Source organism: Oryctolagus cuniculus, chromosome 8 (genome assembly GCF_964237555.1).
Source record: "Oryctolagus cuniculus chromosome 8, mOryCun1.1, whole genome shotgun sequence".
Classification (NCBI taxonomy): domain Eukaryota; kingdom Metazoa; phylum Chordata; class Mammalia; order Lagomorpha; family Leporidae; genus Oryctolagus; species Oryctolagus cuniculus.
Window position 1 is genome coordinate 23,517,089 of NC_091439.1, and position 20,667 is coordinate 23,537,755.

At 41.8% G+C, this 20,667-nt stretch overlaps 1 long non-coding RNA gene across 2 annotated transcripts in view; it reads right to left on the reverse strand.

Moving 5' to 3' along the window:
- Nucleotides 1–5,685: 5,685 nt before the first annotated feature.
- The window catches only part of LOC127483152 (uncharacterized), a 33,102-nt gene continuing 18,120 nt past the window's right edge, over nucleotides 5,686–20,667 (reverse strand). For both annotated transcript variants that reach the window (XR_007909103.2, XR_011378238.1), the window contains 2 exons: nucleotides 7,895–8,007; nucleotides 5,686–7,496 (listed from right to left, as the gene is read on the reverse strand). This is a non-coding gene — a long non-coding RNA (uncharacterized lncRNA). The remainder of the gene's footprint in view (nucleotides 7,497–7,894; nucleotides 8,008–20,667) is intronic.

Sequence of the window (20,667 nt, forward strand, 5' to 3'; positions counted from 1 at the left end):
AATGACAAAATACCACAGACCACTGCTTTTGCTCTGATATTAATGCACTTTTCAGGCTATATTGAGAGAGAGAGAGAGAGAGTGAGAGAGAGTAAGTGAGAGAGAGAGAGAGAGAGAGGAGATATCAGATTTACTTCTCCCCAGTATATCATATCTGTAATTCTGGAAAATTGCCAGATCACCCAGTCCTCAGTAGAGGACTCGGGCTTAGGATATATAACAACAGAGCAGGAAGACCAGGACTGAATATCCCCATCCTTATATTGGGCTCCTTAAAGAGAACTGGAATCACATTTTAAAGTGAGCCGTCTAATGTTAGGAGTGTGCTCGCTGAAAGTCAGGGACATTTCCCCTTTTCCTGGTAATTCTAGTTTCATGTGTAAATATAGATTGAGAATATTTGTAGAATTGATTATCATATCCTAAATTTGTAAACCTTATTTATTTTTATCTGGAAGATAGTGTGACAGGGAGAGAGAGAGAGAAGTCTTTCATACACTGGTTCACTTGGGGCAAGGTCAGGCTGAAGACAGGAACCTAGGACTCCATTCATATCTCCTGTGTGGGTGGCAGGGATCCTAGTACTCACATGATGCATCCCAAACACATTATCAGGAAGCTGGATCAGAAGTGGAGGCAGGGTCCAGCATTTAGACAAAGTGGGTTAAGCCTCCACCTGTGATAATGGCATCCCAGATGCAGACCAGTTCAAGTCCCTGCTACTCCACTTCTGATCCAGCTTGCTGATAATGTGCCTGGCAACGCATCAGAAGATGGCCCAAGTACTTGGGTCCCTGCCTCCCACATGGGAAACCTGATGGAGTCCCTGGTTCCTGGTTTTGACCTGGCCTGACCCTGGTCATTGCAGCAATTTGGGAATATACCAGCAGATGGAGCTCGCTCTCTCTCGCTCTGGAACTCTGCCTCTCAAGTGAATAAATATACCTTTTTTAAAACAAACTGAAGGAAGCACTCAATCTAAGATACTCTGATATGGGATGAGGGGCTCCCAAGTAGTGGCTTAACCTGCTGTGCCACAATGCCTGCCATTTGAATTTTTAAATTAATTTTTGATTGATATTAAAATAAAAAAATGAGAAGGCATGAGCATGCTTCGTAAAGAAAACTTGGAAGACTTAGAAGCTTTGACTTGGTGACACAAAATGTTGAGACAACAAAGCACTGGACCAACCATTTTGCTAGTTCTAAAGATAAAATAAAATATTTATAAATGTTCTTTTCACCGGATTTTACTTGTTTTGTGCTTCATTGCTAAACTGAGTGTTTAAATTATAATTTGTTGGAGTTGCTGCTTGGTATCGTAGGTTAAGCCTCTGCCTGCAGTGCCAGCATCCCATATGGGCGCCAGTGCATGTCCTGGTTGTTCTTCTGAGCCAGCTCTCTGCCTATGGTCTGAAAAAGCAGTGGGAGATGACCAAGTGCTTGGACCCCTTTTCCCACGTGGGAGACCTGGAAGTGGCTCCTGGCTCCTGTGGCTTCATTGAGGCTGTTTGGGGAGTGAACCAGCAAATGGAGGACCTCTCTCTCTATCCTTCTCCTGTCTGTAACTCTGCTTCTTAAGTAAATAAATACATATATTGCAATTTGTTGGTAAGAAAAACTAAATAATCTAGTACTGCCATGACTGAATGGGGAAATCCCTCTAATTCTTCTAATTTTTTAATTTAGTATTCCAAAATCCTTTTTTTTTTTAATGAGGGACTAAGCCATATTCTTGAATTTAACAATTCTGGTCTGTTTCCCCAGGAGTGGTATACTGAACCCCCCCCCCCCCGCCCCGGGTGATGGTGTTATGGTGTTCTGAGTGGGGCCTCTGGGGATGACTAGCATTACATGAAGTCTTAGTGTAGAGCCCTTCTGAGTGGGAGTAGAGCTCTTGGAGGAATCAGCTGCCGAGAGGGTGCTTGCTTTCCTCTCTGCCGTCCCCTATGTGAGCATACAAAGAGCAGTCTGCATCCCAAAGGAGGGACCTCACTGAAAACCAACCATTCTGGCAACCGGATCTCAGACCTCCAGCCTCTAGAACCAGGAGAAATAAATATTGCTTGCTTTTATAAGCTTTCCAGTTTATGGTATTTTGTTGTAACACTGTGATTACTGTATTTTATAAGACAGTAAGAAGTCTGACATTCTGGGTGAAATCAGTCTCGACTCCTTTGCCTCATCTCTGTTATTTCTGAACTCAAGCAGAAAAGTGAATTGAAATATAATTAGTTCCCCTTCAACCCAGCAGTGAGGGGCTGGCATTGTGGGGCAGTGGGTTAAGCCACCACTTGGGATGCCTACATTCTGTATCAGAGTACCTGCTTGGAGTTTTAGATGCTCTGCTTCCAATCCAACTTCATGTTGATGCATCCTGGCAGATAGCAGATGATGGATCAGGTAGGGGTTTGGGCTCCTGCTATACGTGAGGGTGACCCAGATGGAATCCTGTCTCCTTGTTTCCAGCACTGGCTATTGTGGGAATGAACCATCAGATGGAAGATATCTGTGTGTGTGTGTGTGTGTGTGTGTGTGTGTGTGTCTTCCTTTCAACTAGATAAAAATATACAAAAAGAAACATTTTTAAAAAGCAGTGATTAAAGTGTTTGAGAAGCAAAGTAGATTTTCAACTTCCCTTGACCATTTTTGATTACTGGTAGCATTCTACCACCCTAGATAAGTTTCTTACCACTTAATAGTGTCTGAATTATCATCAGTTTATTTGTTTACTTGATAATTATCTCTCTCCTTTCACTAGAACTCAGCACCCAGGAGAGTAAGGGCAGGACTTTTTTTGTTCTTTATTTGGCAGTGCCTCGCAAAACAACAGAAGCCAAATGAATCTGTACAGAACGGACACAGTGGTGCATGGCCCCTGGGCTCAGTCCTGGCCAGCTGGCTCCAGATTAAGTTTTATCGCTGAAGTGTGTTCATTCCTGCCTTCAGTTCCCTGTCCCTTCCCTTTCTCTTGGGTTGTTATTAGTCACCTAGAGATCTGCTGAAACATCTAGAAACGTTGTGTAGAGGACTTGCTATTGGGGCATATGGTTGACCAGTCATATCTTATACAGGGGTTATGTTTTAAGGTCAACTGGTAAGTCCATACTATCTTGAAAAATCTTTCTGATTACTTGTATGAGAAGGGAAGGGGACAATTTAGCAAGCCCTGTTATTGGTTCCAACTTTTCACTCTATTGTCATCCACACTCTTGCCAAAGTCTCATCTTACAAAGGCACTTCCCTGCCTCTTGGCTTTGGGCTTGGCTGCACCACTTGCTTTGGTCAGTCAATTATAGACAAAAGTGAATTCCAGCTCCAAGTCTAGGTCTTAAGAGACATCCTGAGTTTCCACTCGTCCCCTCCTGCACCTCTGCCATTGCCATGAGAAGCAAAAGACCCAGCTACCTTATAGTGTCTACCTAGTAGTCTGAAGCACAGAAGTACCAGCTGACCAGCAAACTTAGGAGAGAAGAATAAAAGCATATTTTAATGTGATTGCAATGTTGTGGGTTTTTTCTAAAATATTTCCATGGCAATAGCACCTAAAGCATTGATCTTATCCATAGGTATAAGTGTGCAGTGTATAGAATATTATTCAGTGCATATTAAAGAGCACATATCAAGGGGCCGTAGCAGGTAAAGCTACTGCCTGTGACACTGCCATCCCATAAGGGCTCCAGCTCTTGTTCCAGCTGCTCCACTTCTGATCCAGCTCCCTGCTAATGGCCTGGGAAAGTAGTGGAAGATGGCCCAAGCACCTGCACCCACATGGGAGACCCAGAAGAAGCTCCTGGCTCCTGGCCCAGCCCTGGCAGTTGCAGTCATCTTGAGAGTAAATCAGTAGATATAGATCCTGTCTTTCTGTCTCTCTCTCTCCTCCTCTCTGTAACTCTGATTTGCAAAATAAAATAAATCTTTGTTTAAAAAGAGTACATAACAAAAATGTAATTTAAATATGTTAACTTACTCTAAGCAGGGCTAAGTGCTCACATGAAAAGAGACAGATGACCCAGTGACAGCACAAGAATCACAAAGACAAGCTGTCCAAGGGGCACTGAGATGTCTGAGACCTGGGAAATTATCGGTGCCAAAACATGGGGAAAACATTTAATAGCCTTTAATTAAATAACTGCAAAATAAAACTTTATGTCTGTAGTCAACTGCAATTCAATTTAGTTCTTTTTATAATTATATGTAAATTATATTTAATGAGGGGTAAAGATATACTGTAGTACATTCAATTGATAGTACAGCAGAGGCTTGAACATCAGGATCCATTCCTGTGCTCAAAGAAGTTCGTAAAGCAGCCTTGACCTTGAGAGGGAATGGAAGCTAACTAGGGGCAGAAGTAGATTCCAGTCTCCCGTGTTTCTGTGCTCAGTGGTGAGAATTCTCTTTCACAAAAAACATACACAAACACACACACACACACACACATACACACACACACACATGCACCCACGCACACTCATCAAACATGTTTTACTTAATTCACAGATAAAGAGAATCCACTATAAATTTCAACCCTCATGCAGACCGCTGTAAGGAAGCCTAATTTCTCCCGGGTGCACTGTTGCAGGTGGAAGGCACTTTGGAAAGATCTGTCTCGAGTCCTTGCTGTGCTACTTGCTGGGCAGGGCCCCTTCATCAGATCATGCAGGTGAGTTACAAAAGGGAAGGGGAAGTCCTCCTCTTCTCAGCCCCCTTCTCACAGCCAGCCTTTGTAGTCTTGTGTTGGATGCTCTTATACAAACCGTGTGCATATGACCATAACACTTATGCAACTGCATTGAAATTACATTTTTGCATTTTTTATCTCCTCCAGAAGGCTGTGGCTTCCTTGAAGAAGGACTGTTTCTTATTCTTTGTGTTCTCAATACGGTATTTGGAAGACAAAATACATTAGTAAGTGAACAAGAAATTAGCCTTGGGCCTTTGTGTCTTGGACACAGACTTAACCAGCTGGTGGAAGTACTCACAGTGGAGACACTGTTGTCGTTATGATGGACCACTCACAACAGTCAGGTTCTTGCAGGAGCAAATGTTTTATTACTCTCCAGAACTCTATGAAAGCCAGTTGACATACACGGTGATTTGCCATTCTATTCTGTAACCCTTGCCAAAGTGGGATTACTTGCTAACTAACTATCTTAGAATCCCTGTATGCAAACCTACTCAAGACTTGTAATGGATGTACAATTTTGGAAACTAAAGTGAACATTATGACTGTTTCTTAGGGAAAAGAATCAGAACCATTTAGACTGTTTAAATGGTAGACCCTGGGACCAGCATTGCACCCTAGTGGGTAAAGCCACTGCCTGGACGCTTGCATCCCTTATGGGTGCCAGTTCAAGTCCCAGATGCTCCACTTCTGATACAGATCCCTGCTAATATGTCTGTGGAAGCAGCGGAACATGGCTAAAGCCCTTGGGCCCCTGAAACCACATGGAAGACCCAGAAGAAGCTCCTGGATCCTGGCTTCAAACTGGCCCAGCTCCAGCCCTTGCAGCCATTTGGGGACTGAACAAGCAGATACTCTCTCTCTCTCTCTCTCTCTCTCTCTCTCTCTCTTTCCCTTTCTCTCTCTGCAACGCTGCCCTTTCAAATAAGTAAATAAAACTTTAAAAAAAATGGTTTACCCTCCTTTAAAGAGACAGGAGAAAAATTCTAAATAGATTCCACTTTCCTGAGCAGAAAAAAACTATATCACAATGGTAGAAATAACAAGGGCAAGTTAAAAGAGTTCCTATTTATTATTTTTTCAATTTCTTATATAAAAATGGAATTTTACAGCTCTGATAATCTAGTAACAACCTCAGCCTTTCAAGCATTGTATGGTGATTCATGTCACAATAAAAAATCACCTACAGGTACCCTAAGACATACAGTAAATGTCATCTATATGATAAAGTTTCTCAAAAAATGAGAAATTACTGGCTACATGGTCCAAAGCACATTCATCAATATGTTGTATATCATCTGACTTCAAACAGTTACAAATATTTATGATAATTGAACATATTGTTTAACATGATGAAGTCTGAAAAGGCTCATTAACTCTAATTTGATTCAGTATCTCCATTTCTTTTCATTTGCAAACTCATGATTCCATAGTTCTGTAACATTAGCTTAATTATATAAGCAGTGAACCATCCCTAAATCTGTATTCATGTTTGGCTTAGTGCAAGATGAATGTTGAGATTTTTACTTCTGAAATGCTTTTCTGAACAAATTCATCCATTTTCTTTATTTTACTTCTTGGAATTTCAAGGCTACAGCACAAATTAGAAATTGCAGTCATGGTATTTTAGCAGATGAGGATCATTGAGGTCACAGATATTAGAAATATGTGTTAAACAACTCATGACCATCATATGTTAAAGTATTATTATAAAGGTAACAGGGTTATAATTACCTTTATAAATGTCAAAAAGACATAGATGAAAGACAATGCAGTAAAACAAAAGCTAGATCTAAATGTTAAATTAAGCAAATGAATAACAATTAGAAAGTTAAATTTAGTAATTTAGAGTCAAACCTGGACAGCCATCTATTCTTTAAATTTACACAAGATTTTATTATCATTCTTGGACCTTCTCTTCATATTCAATGTATGAGATTTTTTTTCTTTTCCTTAAAATGGATTTCCATTAATATGATTTTAAGAAATAGTTTCCTTTTTTAAAGATTTACTTACTTATTGGAGAGACAGAGCTGGAAGGCAGGGAGATAGAAGAAGGGGTTTTCAATCCTCTGGTTCACTCCCCAAATGGCCGCAAAGGCCAGAGCTGGGCTAATTCAAAGCCAGGAGCTTCTTCTGGATCTCCCACGTAGGTACAAGGGCCAAGCACTTGAGCCATCTTCTACTGCTTTCCCAGGCCTTTAGCAGAGAGCTGGAATGGAAGAGGAGCAGCTGGGTCATGAACTGGCACCCACATAGGATGCTGGCGCCAAAGGTGGAGGCTTAACCTAGGACAACACAGCACCAGCCCAAAGAAATAGTTTCTTAATTTCTATTAAAATGAGTTAAAGAAATAGTTATTTATCAAAAATTAATTTGCCATTCTATGTTTTTCCATGAGTTGACACAATCTTAGATTATCTGTAAAGTTCGATCAGTATTCATTGCAGTGACACCTTCCACAAAGCTATAGACTTTCAGATTCAAATACATATGCAAAATTTCTGGTTCCTTCAGTGATTTTCTTCCACCAGGCTTCCTTTCTACACTTATGTTTGTGCCAGTTGATTTGCATTAATGAGGTAATCCATGATAGCTTTCAGACTTTCCTTCTTCTTGCCTTTCCTTAGCTTATGATATATTAAATTCTGATTAATGCCAGCATCCCGATGCCCCAGTGACTTGGAAAACAGAGGTCACTGGCCCTGGGTGATACTGTGGTGGCTGAAGAATTGCATTTCCCAGAAAGTGCCAGGTGACCCGGTGCATGCTGATCAGCTGGGACTTGTCCTCGGAATCACAGCTGTAAGACCTTTGGAAACAAGGAGGCCACATAACCAAGAGCCCTTGCAAAATTGCCACAATGTCACATTGATTTCAGGTTGTAGAAGATGAAAGTAATAGAGGAGTTAAAACAATAACAATCTGTGTTTGATTATGATTGAAAATGTCAAGTCAACCAATAAGAAATAAGACAGAGTTGAAGCGAGAAGTCCTGATTCCTAAAATGGCTATGAAAGCCACCCCCGCAGTGTCTGCCAGCTAGACACCCCCAGAGACTGAATATCTACTTTACTCACTTTTCCAAGTTATTTTGGTCAGCTTTGCCCTGACATTTCTAGAGAGCCATTCTAGAAGGTCACATCCTTCTACTACACTTGCCTGTTTTTCTTTTTATTACCAAGGGATTGTTAAAAAATAAACACAAACCTCTGCTCCTGGGATTAATGTTGTTTTCCCCAATGGGCTGCAGTTGTGCTGGAAAAAAATTGTGCTCAAATCTTTGCATTTCTGCCATTATATTCTTTCCACACTCAAAGCCTCTGGAACAGATTTAAAAACAAATAAACAGAAACAAGGAAGAAGACTGACTAATTTGTCTTTCTTACCAATGCTCAGAACACTAATTACTATCACAGCAAACAGAGAGTAGAATCCTCCCCATTCAGAGATAGACATAGACTCATCATTCCTCTTGAGATACTTTAGGTACCTCAATTGTCCCCATGTATGTCATAGGTCATTAATCTAAGGTGGTGATATATCTAAAAGAGACATCTAGGAATACAACCAGTTGCTTGCAGAACTGTTTTCAGCATGCAAAATTTAAAACAAGCATAATGCCCCTCACGGTGGCTCTCTCCTGGAGACTCCTCTGTCTCAGGGAGTGGTGTCTGTGGTGAACCCTGACGAGGATGGTCACAATGGAGGAGACACCCAGTTCTAGCCAGCCTTGGCTCAGAGCAGACATCCACCACTCCAAGGCCATCAGTGGGACCAGTGACATGTCCTGAACCAAACTACAAAGACCAGGAATCCTTAGCCTATATAGGAGATAGCCATCCCGTGCACTGTCGCTGCCACAGTTAAGCTACCACATGGCAAATATTAGCTCTGGGGAGGAAAGTACTGTGATATAGATGAGGAAGTAGGCCTTTTTCTGCATGTACTTCTGTGCAGGTTAAATTTTACAAGTCAAACCTCAATAACATCCAAATTTAGACAGAGGAAGAAAATACATATATGTATATGTATGTATGTGTGTGTATAGATATATATATATATATATCCAGATCCAGAAGTCAAGGTCAATAATTTGGGTTTATTGATTCGACTTATTTTGTCTTAATATTCTGTAATGTAGATCTTTTATTTGTTATATAAGAAATTGAGGATTATTTAACTATGAAAAACCTCATGGTTAGAGTAAAAGAAAAATAAGGATGAGTTACATTTTTAATAATAGCAGGGTATTGTGTGGCAAGGTCTACATGCTTTAAATGTGTGAACTCATTTAGTTTTCATGACAATTTTGTAAAGTAGGTTTATTATTACACAGTTGTGAAAGGTGAGGAATGTGCAGTCACTATCTCAAGGTCACATAACCAAAAATAATAATGCAACACAGAAAAGGAATTTTCAGTCCTCATTAGAAATGACCTACATCCAATGCAATGCACAGATACAAAGGGTTGAGACTCACCCATCCACATACAGCAGGTGAAGAAGCCACAGTCTAGAGGCAAATGTTTAGCCCAGCAGTTAAGACTCCTGCAACCCACATCAGAATGCCTGGCTTTGATACCAGCTTCCTGCTAATGCAAGCCCAGCGATGTGATGGCTCCAATGACTGAGTTAATGCTACTCACACAAACACCTGGTTGAGTTTCTGACTCTTGTCTTCAGCCCCAGCTCAGAGCCATTGGGGGCATTTGGGGAATGAACCAGTGGATGCTGTCACTTGCTCTCTGGCACGGGCTCTCTCTCCTCTCTCTGCCCCCCTTGCTCTCTTTCTCTCTGTCTCTCAAATTAAAAAATAATGAAATAGCCTCAGTCTATATGGAAAGGCTATCAGTATCAGCATATGTGTTCTGAAGGATTTTTAAATAAACAATAAAGCTTCTATATATACCACCGTACTATTACCAGCACCAAGTGAAACAGTGACAGGCAGTTGGAAAAGGATTGTTGCTGAACCCTCTCAGAACTCCCCACCCAAAGAGACATTGGTCTCTCCTATTTCCCTTTCCCATATTACTATCTAAATAACTGGCAGGCTGTTAGGTGAAAAAAAGTCATGTAAAAGTTAGATACTACTATTTCTAAATTGCATTCTTTTTTAAAAGATTTATTTATTTTACTTGAAAGTCAGTTACACACAGAGAGAAGGAGAGGCAGAGAGAGACAGAGAGAGGTCCTCCATCCGCTGGTTCACTCCCCAACTGGCCGCAACAGCTGGAGCTGTGACATAACGGGTAAAGCCGCCGCCTGCAGTGCCAGCATCCCATATGGGCGGTGGTTCAGAACCTGACTGCTCCACTTCCAATCCAGCTTTCTGCTGTGGCCTGGGAAAGCAGTGGAGGATGGCCAAGGTCGTTGGGCCCCTGCACCCGCATGAGAGACCCGGAAGAGGCTAAATTGCATTCTTATAGCCCAGTCATGTGAATATATGAAACATGAAAAAGAGAGGTTTGTGGTCTAAAGCATGGGTCAGGAAACATGGCCCATGGCCCCATGTGTCTACTGCCTGTTTGAGATTATGAACAATAAACAAAATCCATATGGCTTTGAGTTCTTATAGTTTTAAATAGTCAGGAGGAAAGCCAAAAGGAGAATAATATTTCATGATGTGAAATTAAAATTTCTATGTCCATGAAGTTTCACTGGAGCACAGCCATGTTCATGGCTTACATGTGGTTCATAGCAGCTCTCAGGCTACCTTGGCAAGTTCAAGTAGTTTCAGGAAAGACCTCAGATGACCTACAGAGCCTCAAATATTTCCTCATGTGACCCTTCACAGAAATTTGCTAATTTCTGGTCAAAAGATTTGGAAAGCGCTTATTGAGCAAAGGAACACCAACTGTTTATTTGCTGTTGAACTTTCTCCATCACAAGCACTCCTGTGGTTTTCTGGCTCTGGATAGGGGCTGTGGTTTGCAGCATCTTGCAGGATGGTAAACTCCTTCTCTGGAGTACAGGTTCTCTAGCAGGGATGCAAACTCAGAAATTAAGGGAGAGCTAATGACAAATTTTCAGATTACCTGTGAATCCGTTGGAAAGTTGGCGCAGGTAAAGAGGATTTGAGTTCTAAATGTCTCTCAGATTATACCTACACCAACGATTCTCCCTTAGGAATATAACTATGGGTAGGTGGGATGGGGAAATGACTTTGAGTAACTAAATAGTCCCATTATCATTATACTGTAAAAAAGATATCATAATGGTTAAGTGTTAATATTAAATAAACTCGAGGCTGGTGCTGTGGCAAAGCAGGTTAAAGTCCTGGCCTGAAGTGCCAGCATCCCATATGGGCACCAGTTCAAGATCCAGCTGCTCCACTTCTGATCCAGCTCTCTGCTATGGCCTGGGAAAGCAGTAGAGGATGGCCCAAGTCCTTGGTTCCCTGCACCCATGTGGGAGACCCGGAAGAAGCTCCTGGCTTCAGAACGGCACAGTTCCGGCCGGCCGTTGCGGCCAATTAGGGAGTGAACCATAGGATGGAAGAACTCTCTCTCTCTCTCTCTCTCTCTCTCTGCCTCTCCTCTCTGTGTAACTCTGACTTCCAAATAAATAAATAAAATCTTTAAAAAATATTAAATAACCTAAGGGTTAAATTTCTTTAGTTATAATTCCTAAAGACTTAGGATATCAGCAAATGTTGTAATAACAACCGCTGTCACTTGAATCTTAGAACAGAATCAGGCCATTTCTGAGTCACAAATTCTCCTTTTGTGAAAGCATGGTGCCCTCTAGTGGCTGACTTGTTACAGTGCTTAAATTTTCCCAACATCTATAAAAGATAGGGAAACAGTATGTGCACTTTTTCTGATTTTAAATGTTAACTAGTTTATCTGGAAAACATGTGCAAAGCACTTCCCTGTGTTGATGGCATGGTTGTGAGAAATAGCACTGGATAGTGTAAAGGGTACCAAACGAACAGTCAGGACACCTGGGCAGTGGAGCAAAACCCATGACATACAGGCCATTGGACTTGGAGAGGACACTTGTGAACTTGAGCTTTGGTTTTCTCACAGTGCTGTTCTAAATAACAGTGGAAGAAGAAGCTCCAAAAAGTTCCTGGCAAATGTAATTAAAATATATGTTTATTTTGATGCAAAAATACTGAGATTCAGGTACACAAGGAGTCTCATAAAGTTTGTGAAATATGTGAATAATGAAAAGTTATGCTTGGATTTCAAAATTTTTCACAAAAATAAGCTTTTTATTTTATTTTCTACAAGCTCTTTCTTTTCTGAATGTGGTGGTCCTGTTTTTCTTTTCATTTGAGAGGCAGAGAGACAGACAGACAGACACAGAGCGCTCCCATCCAATGGCTCACTCCCCAAATTCCTGCAATGGTTGAGGTTAGTCTGGGCCAAAGTGGAGAGTCAGAAACTCAGTCAAGGTCTCCCACGTGGGTGGCAAGAACCCAACTATTTCAGCCAGCCATTACCAGTGCCTCTCAGGGCCTGCATTAGCAGAAAGTTGGATTCAAGAAACAGAGCTAGGAATTAAACTCAGGTACTCCAGTGTAGAATGTAAGCATCTTATCCAACATCTTAATTACTGGGCAAAAAGTCTACCCTGAAAGCCCTCTTTCTACTATAGTGCACACTCCACTAGGAGATGGTAAAATGTTACTATCATGTATGATATACAGAGTTTATTTTAAATGTCCAGAAAGTCAAGACATATGGAGTCAATGTAGGATTGGGTGACAAAGCATTTCATGCCCAAGAACAGGAGACACACACACGGAATTCTTACTTTTGTATTGTTGTGCTTCCAAGTGACACCTGAAACTTGTGCAGGTGTCTATGACTATGAGAATAGACACTGATGACAGCCTCAAAGGGAAAGAGCAAAGAGGTGGCAATCACCCGAATCCTTGACTGCTGTGTTGCATAGCGGACTCAGCCAAGCTCAGAGCTGACTACCTCTGGGCTTCTTGTTACATGACATACTAAGTCCATTGGTTTTCAAGGCAGCTTTAATGGAGAATTCTGTGACGTGCAGCTGAATGCATCCCTACACATTCCATACTAGCAGTTGCCACTCTCTGTGGCCTCTAGCCCTTGATGGGTTCCTTTGTTTCAAATATCTACAGTATATGCTCAGATGCCTTCATTTAAGTACAAAGTATACTATAATTTTCATATCCATGGAACAGAGTTGAGACAAAAAGTGAATCTGAATGAAGGAGGATGTGTTGGTAAAATACCTGGGTCTGATAAGGGATGGCCTCACTCAAGCTTCACTTCCTGTGAACAGCTCGCTTCCTATCTCCTGCCACTATGTGCCAGTCATGGAGGCAGCCACCTCTACCTATCTGAGGGTCACAGACAGAATCAAATGAGATACTGCATCTGAGACATAACTTGCTCTTGAATGATGGTTTCCGCCATGTCCTCATCTCCACCAATTTATGTCCTTTCATCCTTCAAACCTCACTGAAAGCTCACGTTCTCATGACAGGCTTTCTCCAAATTAAAGTCAGCTGTTAATTTATAGCCTCTTTGCACTAAAGCCTGTGGCCTGCATTTTAAGTACGGCTGCTTAAGTTTGCAGATCTGTTGCATAGGGGGCATAGTCTCTCTAAAAGCACACCAGGATTGCAAGGAGAGCAATCAAGACAGAGATTTTTGCCTCCACTTGTTTGCATGTCTGTTTTCTGACCTTTCCCCAAACCTCTTGTATTTGGCCTACTGATCTAAACATAGTCATTGACCCATACATCATGAGAACTGCTTGCCTTAACAACCGTTCTCTCATAATAGTGCTGTGCTACATAGGCAAGTTAAGGAAGGACAGAATGACTTTCTTCTTTTTCCTGCAGGCTTACAAAGTCCTCTTTGGCTTTATATAAGGCAGTGCCTCTCCCAGAGGAGAGGAGGATTTGGCTACTTACGTGGGAAGAACATAAGTTGGAAGTTGGCCAAAGAACTGATAGCACTATCAGCCGGACACAGACTCTGTCTGCTTTATGTCAACCATTAAGGCCAAGCTCCCCCATGTGGCATGGACCCTGGACATTCCTGACACACCTCATTTCCCAGCAAAGATGTAATATAAAGAATGCCCTTTATGTGTCTGTAGCCATTTAGGAGCCTTTATACCTAATAAAAGGTCTTCAAAAAGAAAAATGCCAGGAAAATGCATATTACTAAAAAAACTATCCATAAATTTTTTAAAAATTTGAGCCAAAAGAAACATCTTTTTATTTCATTTTTACACAAAGTTTTCATGTTTTCCAATAAAGTCAAGGAATTATCTGGAGGATTATTTTTTAAATTTCTTAAATTTATTTTTATGTATTTGAAAGGCAGAGAGATGAAGAGAGACAGAAGTAATGAGATTGTCCACCTGCTGGTTCACTCCCAAAATACCTGCAATGGCCAGGGATGGGGCAGACCAAAGCCAGGAGTCTGGAACTCAACCTGAGTCTTCTACATGGATGTCCAGGGCCCAAGTACTTGAGCCATCACCTGCTGCTCCCAAGGTGTGCTTTAGCAGGAGGAATTGGGAGTGGATCCTGAATTGAACCCAAGTATTCAAATACAGGATGCAGGCATCCCAAGCAGCATCTTAACCATCGTGCCAAATGCCACTCTCCACATATCCACACACATCTATCTGTACTCATAGAGAACTCATGAGGCAGTTATGATCATCTGTTTCACACCTGAGAACACTGAGGCACAGAGCGATGAAGAACATTGCTCCAAAGCAAAGAGCTAACAAATGTCGAGCCTGGGATTCATCCTCAGCAGTCTGACTCCAGAGCCTGCCGTTTTGCCCACACACTACACTGTTCCACAGTGTGCACTTGTTCTAGCACATCTCCCCTAATTAACTACTGATCTGACCATTAGGCATGATGAGCACCTACTGCATACAAAGAGAAGGGGGTTCAAAGACAAGTTAGATATCTCCTCTGCTCTGTAAGATCCCACAATCCAATTATGAAACAAGTAGAGAACCAGGTGATGGAGACCGCACATTGCACTCAATTGTTCTAAATATACTATCAGCTACCCACTCACTATCCTCATTCTATTCAAACAAGTAAATGCTCCTCTGAAGATTGCTACTACCATTGCTCTGCTGCATGTATTCATCTACAAGGGCTGCCTTAATAAAGTGCCAACAGACTGGGAGGTATGAACGAGAGACATTTATTTTTTCACAATTCTGGAGGCTAGAAGTTCAAAGTCAAGATGTCAGCATGGTTTGTCTCTAACAAACACAGAACTGGGGCTTAGGACTTCAAAAAATAAATTCTGGGAGGGACACAATTAATACCTCCTCCCTAGCAAATTCTCTAGAAAATGCTTTAATGTCTTTAATAATGAGATACCCCCCAGCACTTGGGAGAATTAAAACCTTTCTAAGCTTCAGATAGGGAAAGAAGAGCACAATTACATATATTGTAAACAAAGCATATAATTAAGATGTTGTCAATAATTCCTGGAGATACACTTTTGGTTATTCAAAAACAATTATTTCTGGGGGCTACTTTAATATTGTTCTTATCACAAGGTATTACATATATATATATATATATGAAATACAAAGTAACATTTAATCAAAAAAATAGTTTGAACTCTCCTGTTTTTAGCCCCCAGATTTGATTAGCATACCTCAAATATCCTCTGGGTAAGGATCAAATTAAGAGTGAGTCCTAAGATTGGGAATAAAGGAGATAGAAGGGACGAGACGATCTATTACATTATTCAAGGATGAGACATCACCACTACAGTAAAACTGAGAGGGAAGCAGTTTCCTGAAAATCAATTTCATTTTTTCATGCAAATAAATATTGAAATAAAATAATAAAGACTTCTAAGGGCATGTTGCTTTGTGATTTGCAATGTATTACAGTAAAGTAGCAAAGTCATGTCAGAAACTAAAATAATAAATATTCCATATCCACTTTTACAAGAGAGGAGAATATTCCTTCTCAACACTCATTATTTCACCATACTCGTCTTAAAACTTAATAATTCTGAAGAGAAATGCTGATGTTTTCTTTTTACATGACTGGACAAAATTCCACGATGTGGGTGTTAAATCCACCTTCCAGATACATATGCAACATAACTGAATTCTTAAGTAAATTTCACTGTGGCAATCTGTCACCCACTGAAGAAACCCTGTAGGATAACATAATTCTCTAATAAAATTTCACAGTTCAAACTGGCATACATTCCTAATGATTCATAGCAGAATTTCCCAAATTGCTTGAGAGGGATTAACAGATTGCATAAAAGCCATTGTGAACATGACAATTTGATCACTGTTACTAAATTCCTCGGGATTTTTTTTTTCTTTTTTGGACATCAATGAAAGGCTTGTGAAAGAACATATGTCAGGCCTACATTGCGAATTTTTCTTTAAGATTTTATTAATTTATTTGAAAGATAGAGTCACAGACAGTGAGAGGGAGAGACAAAGAGAAAGGTCTTCCATCCGTTGCTTCACTCCCCAGGTGGCTGCAACGACCAGAGCCGCGCAGATCTGAAGCAAGGAGCCAGGTGCTTCTTCCTGGTCTCCCATGTGGGTGCAGAGACCCAAGGACTTGGGCCATCTTCTACTGCTTTCCCAGGCCACAGCAGAAAGCTGGATTGGAAGAGGAGCAGCCAGGACTAGAACTGGCGCCCATGTGGGATGTCAGTGCCACAGGCAGAGGACTAACCTACTGCGCCATGGCTCTGGCCCCATGAATTTTTCCAAAACTTAAATATTTCCAATAAATAAATAAAATGTTAACCAAATTTCCAACAATAACTATCTGTTAAATCAATCAGAAAAACTCTTCCATCTGAATTAAATTTGAAGCTGACATATTTAAGAAATTGTGAAGAATTTCATTTTTTCTGGGAACACATTTGCCTTCCTCTGGGAATTTCAAGTTATGTGTAAATACAAATGTTATAAAAATTAGGAACATCATTCCCAAATCAAAAAAAAAAAAAACCTAGCAAATAAAGAGACAATAAAAAGAGATAAATGTAATAAAGCAACTCCCATAATTCCAGGAACTGTTCTACTCTAAGGTAAAGTGTTAAATTAGATAATGTTTAAGTTTCTTTTCAATTCTTATATTCTTGCAATTTTCTTTTTTTTTTTTTTTTTTTTTTTTTTTTTTTTTTTTTTTTTTGACAGGCAGAGTGGACAGGGAGAGAGAGAGAGAGACAGAGAGAAAGGTCTTCCATTGCAGTTGGTTCACCCTCTAATGACCACTGCGGCCAGTGCACTGTGGCTGGTGCATTGCACTGATCCAAAGTCAGGAGTCAGGTGCTTCTCCTGATCTCCCATGCGGGTGCAGGGCCTAAGCACTTGGGCCATCCTCCACTGCACTCCCGGGCCATAGCAGAGAGCTGGCCTGGAAGAGGGGCAACCAGGACAGAATCCAGCGCCCCGACCGGGACTAGAACCTGGGGTGCCTGCGCCGCAGGCGGAGGATTAGCCTATTGAGCTGCGGCGCCAGATGATTATCAAACTACCTAGAATAGTCTATTTCAAAAAAGAAGCATAATTTTGTAAAGCTCTTTTAAAGAAAAACATTCTTATAGCTCCTGGTGTTGACTTAAATTATTCTTATAATACTATTACCTAAATACATTCAGTCACAAAATTAAGCTTATTCTTATACAAAATCCAAACCTATTTACAAGTCAAATAATGCCAAAACTTTATTTGCTTTACCTGATTATTTCATTTCAAGACCGGTCATTGAGTATATACTGTATTCCAGAAGCTAAGGCAAGTACTGGCATTTCAGAAGTAAAAACCTAGAAAAGGGGTGAGCATTTAGTCTAATGATTAAGATACTTATGTCCTACAACCAAATGCCTGAGTTCACTAAATGGCTCTGGCTCCTGATTCCAGCTTCCTGCTGATGTGCAGTAGTGATTGCTCAAGTAATTGGGTTTCTGTGACTCGCATGGGAGATCTGTTTGAGTTCCCAGCTCTTGGCTCTAGCCTGGCCCAGCCCCAACTGTTGTAGGCAGTTGGGGGTGAATCAGGAGATAGGAGCTCTCTGTGTGTCTTTCTCCCTGTCTCCTGAATAAATACATTTTTTTTTTTAAATTAAGACTGTAGAAGGAAATCCCTGCCCACTCAGAATTTATACTCTAGTAGGGATAAAAACTGGTAGAGAAGAGAGGAAGAAGACAGGAAGGAAGGGAAAAATAATGAGCAGAAGTAAAGGATATACTACGTGAAGTGCAGATCAGTCAGTGGGGCAGGGGCAGGCATGAAAAAGGAAGCAGACACCATGAGAAAAGAGTTGTCTATTTTTTTAATTAAAGATGTATTTATTTGAAAGTCAGAGTTACACAGAGAGAGAAGAGGCAGAGAGAGAGAGAGAACAAGCGAGTGAGAGAGGTCTTCCATCCGATGGTTCATTCCCCAGTTGGCCGCAATGGCCAGAGCTGTGCCGTTCCAAAGCCAGGAGCCAGGAGCTTCTTCTGGGTCTTCCACATGTGTGCAGGGGCCCAAGGACTTGGGCCATCTTCTACTGCTTTCCCAGGCCATAGCAGAGAGTTGAGAGTTGGATCAGAAGTGGAGCAGCCTGGACCTGAACCGGTGTCCATACATGCTGCCAGCACTGCAGTCAGCAGCTTTACCCACTACACCACTATGCTGCCCCGAGAGTTGTCTATTTTTTTTTAATCATATGTTTTTCATACATACTTCTTTATTTTATTTTATTTATTTATTTTTTTATTTTTTGACAGGCAGAGTGGACAGCGAGAGAGAGAGACAGAGAGAAAGGTCTTCCTTTGCCGTTGGTTCACCCTCCAATGGCCGGCGCACCACGCTGATCTGATGGCAGGAGCCAGGAGCCAGGTGCTTTTCCTGGTCTCCCATGGGGTGCAGGGCCCAAGCACTTGGGCCATCCTCCACTGCCCTCCCTGGCCACAGCAGAGAGCTGGCCTGGAAGAGGGGCAACCAGGACAGAATCCGGCACCCCGACCAGGACTAGAACCCGGTGTGCCGGCGCCGCAAGGCGGAGGATTAGCCTAGTGAGCCTCGGCGCCGGCCCGATAGTTGTCTATTTTTAAGAATGCTCAGGTAAGGAAAGTGTTTTCAGTAGATTTCTGCACGTCAGTAGTTATCACGGGTCCTATTTTCTCTCTCTCTCTCTCTCTCTCTGTCTCTCTGTGTGTGTGTGTGTGTATATGTGTGTGAAAGTGTTTTGTCCAAACATTTGTGATAGAGTTTCCAAACAAATGTTGTAGCAATAAGACTTATTTTGTCTTTTAAAGAAAAAGAGATTTGAACAAAGTTTAAAGAAAGTGAGGGGGTGAACCAACATCACTTGGAGAACAGCTTTCCATCCAGAACAGCCGGTGCTGAGGCCTTGAAGTAACAGTGTGGCATCTCCAAGGAATGGCAAAGACACCCCGTGGCTGGAGTGGGCACAGCAAAGATGGTGTTGAAGGAACCACTGGGGAGTGAGGTAGAGGATGCTGAGTGGGGAGTCAGCTCATGAAGCTCACTCTAGAACCCGTGCTTTAACCTGAGCGAGATGAGTGTCACTGAAGGAGACTGAGACAAGAGGTCGCTCCACCTGACTTGTGTTTTATCAGGAGTTCTTCAGCTGCATAAAGGAGGCCAGGCTGACTGACTGTGGTAGCTCAGACCATGGCGGATGCAGTGAAATCAATAAGAAGGGGTCAGAATCTGGTGGATTTGCTAAAACATTGGGCTTTTGCCTGAGCATTTGAAAAGAAGAAGTAGCTAGTCCTTGATGATCTTTTTGCAGAAACTAAAATGCTCACTGCAATATAAATATGGTACTGATCACTCATATGGCAGTCCTCATGAATATACTATTTTATGATACAAAGAATTTTTGTGATATTTTTGTTTGAGAACCATTATAAAACTTTATTAGTAAAGGATACTATGATTTAATTTGACCTCTGTAGTGATAACTCATCATTTCTGTACTACGGCCATCTCATTATTTTATTGTTGATGCAGCACAACTATATAAGATTGCAGAGCAGGCTGGCGCCATGGCTCACTTGGCTAATCCTCTGCCTGCAGTGCTGGCATCCTGGGTTCTAGTCCCAGTTGGGGCACCGGATTCCATTGCAGTTGCTCCTCTTCCAGTCCAGCTCTCTGCTGTGGCCCGGGAGTGCAGTGGAGGATGGCCCAGGTCATTGGGCCCTGCACCCGCATGGAAAACCAGGAGGAAGCACCTGGCTCCTGGCTTCGGATCACTGGCCGTAGTGGCCACTTGGGGGGTGAACCAACTGCAAAGGAAGACCTTTCTCTCTGTCTCTCTCTCTCTCTCTCACTGTCTAACTCTGCCTGTCAAAAAAAAATATTGCAGAGCAATCCTTAGTGAGGGCCCTGGGAGCTGGATAGTCTTAGATGTACTCTTATATGTATGATACTGGATATTCTTATATGCATGTTTTAGGTTTATAATCTTGAAAACACCAAAAATTAATTTCAGGGATACTTAAAACCCTAGAGAACATCTACTTGAATAAATGAACATTTGTTTTTCAGCTCTAAATTGTGATTCTCTTGAAGGGCAGCCTAGTGCCACTGTTGTTCCCCTCTCTATCCCAAGGCAAGATGACCCCAGGAAGTCAGGGGCTGAAGAGGAAGGATACAGCCACCAGCTGACTGAGCTGTGCCTACAGGAGGAAAATGCAGGAAGAGGTGCCCCAATGGTGGGGTCCTCAGAGACCCCACAGAGTGTCCCTAGGAGACCGAGTCACACTTGAGCACCTGACACACAGGTGGGCTGTGTTCGGTTGCAAACCCAGCAGCCAAATCTGAATGCAACCACTAACACCACATCCCTCCAACCTCTCTCCTCCCCTGGGGGCCTTATTCTGAAAACCCTTATTCAAGGGTTTTTATTCAGCTACTTGGGGAACACATATTCCCCCATTCCTCAAGTTTCCATGTGGATGATTTTCTTTGCAGTGGATTGTCTCTTTCTTCCTCTGATG